We start from the raw sequence: 2,375 nt of genomic DNA, 5'->3' as shown, positions 1-2,375 counted from the left end.
AATGCACCAACTCTGTTCTTTGCATGTGCGAAGAACTGGACTGGTTTTTCTGGACTGATTTTGTCCTAGTCTTGGCATGTCTGGCTTTTTATCATCATCATTCATATCCAAGCTCAATTAAACTTTTCAGACACACTTTTTCTAGCCATTCTAAAATATGCATCCCTCCCAACCTCAAGTCCCTGTGCCACTTCACACAGTTTTCATTTGTTTCCCGTTCTTATCACTTCCCAGTATTTTCCTGTTGGAGTTTTATTTGGTATTGTCTGCCTCCCCTCCCAGAATGTAGCTAGAAAACTACATTTCCTCTAGGAAGCTTGTCTGAGTTGCTCACAGCTGGATCCCAGTGCTCATAACAAACTGCCCTTAATGTTAGTGACTTTAAACAAAAAAAAAAAATCATTTCATGTTGTATTAGTCTGTTTTTATGCTGCTGATAAAGACATACCTGAGACTGGGCAATTTACAAAAGAAGGAGGTCTCTTGGACTTACAGTTCCACGTGGCTGGGGAGGCCTCACAATCATGGCAGAAGGTTAAAGGTGAGTCTCACACGGTGGCAGACCAGAGAGGAGTGTTTGTGCAGGGAAACTCCCCTTTTTAAAACCATCAGATCTTGATAGTGGGATTTATCAACTATGAAGAGAATAGCACAGGAAAGACTTGCCCCCATTATTCAATTACCTCCCACTGGGTCCCTCCTACAACAGGTGGGAGCTCAAGGTGAGAATCGGGTGGGGACACAGCCAAACCATATCACATGTTCACCCTGCACAGCCGCCGTGGCTTAGCACTGTTGCCTCACATCTCTCATTCAGAGACCTGGCTGGCCAAGCCTCCCCGCTCTGGAACTTCCTTCACGCCCCCTGCAGGGGGAAGGGAACAGGGGACAGTGACGTGTCCCCAAAGGCACAAAGTGACCTGGGCTACGTTTTGCTCACGTTTCAGTTGTCAGAGTGGACACATGGCCGTACCTAACTTCAAGGGTGTGGGGAACTGTAGTCCCACCACGTACCTAGAAGAGGAACCAGACCCAGAGGTGACCGAGGTTCATGACTTCCACCTTGGTGAGGCAGCCACACGCAATGAGTGCCCTGAGGGGCTTTGTTGGAAGGGGCAGCTGCGTATAGACTCTCCTGATGCAGGAGCCGGGGTCAGTTCTCCAGTGGTGGTGGGTGGTGTAGGAAAGGATTCACAGAGAAGCTAACACGGCTTGAGCCCGGAAAGAGCAGCGGCTGCTCACCCGCATGGTGGAGCTGGGGCGGGGGCGGGCACTGGGCAGAGGAGCCAGCCAGAGAAAAGGCATGGAGCCCTGCAGCTGCGCCAGGACCTGCGCCTGTGGGGAAGGGGTGTGTGTGGCTTTGAGTGACGCAGTAGGTGGTGGCGAATCTGGAAAAATGGTCTGGGTGCAGGTCTTGGAGGGTCCCATGTGGACATGATTCTTCATAGGTAACAGGGACAGTGTAGCTTGCAAAGTAGGGGAGGGATGTGCTCAGAATTGTGCTTCAGAAATGAGAATCTGGAGGCAGATGGGGTGATCGAGGGCAGGTGAAATCAAGGGCCTGTAGACGGTTGGGAAACTATCCACAGTCATCCGGGTGAGACATGAGGACTGAACGGAGGCAGAAGCAGCAGGGATTTCACGAAGGAGTTGAAGACCACAGATGCTGGAGAAGAGCGGTGGGGAGGCCGTGGCTGTTGGTTGGACAGGGGCTGGGGGAGGGGAATGAAGTATCCACTGGGCTTGCTGAACTGGGCATGGGTGAGTTGGGGGGCAGAGGACGCATCCAATGTGGACGTCCAGGTGGACGCTCAGGCCTGTGAGTACCCCAGGAGCGCAGCTGTGTGTGTCTCCTGCTCCACAGACAACCATGAAGGGGTGCTGGTGTACATGTCAGCCCAAGGTAGGAGGAAGGGCTGGGTGGGGCAGGGAGAGAAGGCCCCAGACCTTTCTACCAAAGCCTCTTTCCCCGGAGGAGCACAGGCTGGGCTCTGGTTCCTGTCCTCCCTGTCGTTCCTGACTCTGGGTAACCTTGGTGGACCCCGGTGACTGTCTGCTTCTAGGATTCCTGCAAAAGAGTGATGCTGCCTCGTGAGCTTGTGGGGACTCTCCCATGCTGAGCTTTTTACCTAAAAAAAATAGCACATGACTGCATGCGTATATTCTCTCTTTTTTTTTTTAGTTTTTTTTTTTAATTTTTTTTTAATTTTTTGAGTTGGAGTATCGCTCTGCCGCCCGGGCTCCAGTGCAGTGGCACAATCTCGGCTCACTGCAAGCTCCGCCTCCCGGCTTCAGGCCATTCTCCTGCCTCAGCTTCCTGAGTAGCTGGGATCACAGGCGCCCGCCACCACGCCCGGCTAACTGTTTTGTATTTT

At 52.2% G+C, this 2,375-nt stretch overlaps 1 pseudogene across 1 annotated transcript in view; it reads right to left on the bottom strand.

Moving 5' to 3' along the window:
- LOC105537306 overlaps nt 1-1,428 on the bottom strand; it is a 15,482-nt pseudogene extending 14,054 nt beyond the window's left edge. The window contains exon 1 of the transcript XR_001005694.1: nt 1,243-1,428. The product of XR_001005694.1 is annotated as a PRA1 family protein 3 pseudogene (transcript). The remainder of the gene's footprint in view (nt 1-1,242) is intronic.
- Nucleotides 1,429-2,375: the final 947 nt, after the last annotated feature.

The sequence above is a fragment of the Mandrillus leucophaeus genome, unplaced genomic scaffold (assembly GCF_000951045.1).
Source record: "Mandrillus leucophaeus isolate KB7577 unplaced genomic scaffold, Mleu.le_1.0 Scaffold170, whole genome shotgun sequence".
NCBI classification, from domain to species: domain Eukaryota; kingdom Metazoa; phylum Chordata; class Mammalia; order Primates; family Cercopithecidae; genus Mandrillus; species Mandrillus leucophaeus.
This window is presented reverse-complemented; position numbering and strand designations above follow the sequence as displayed.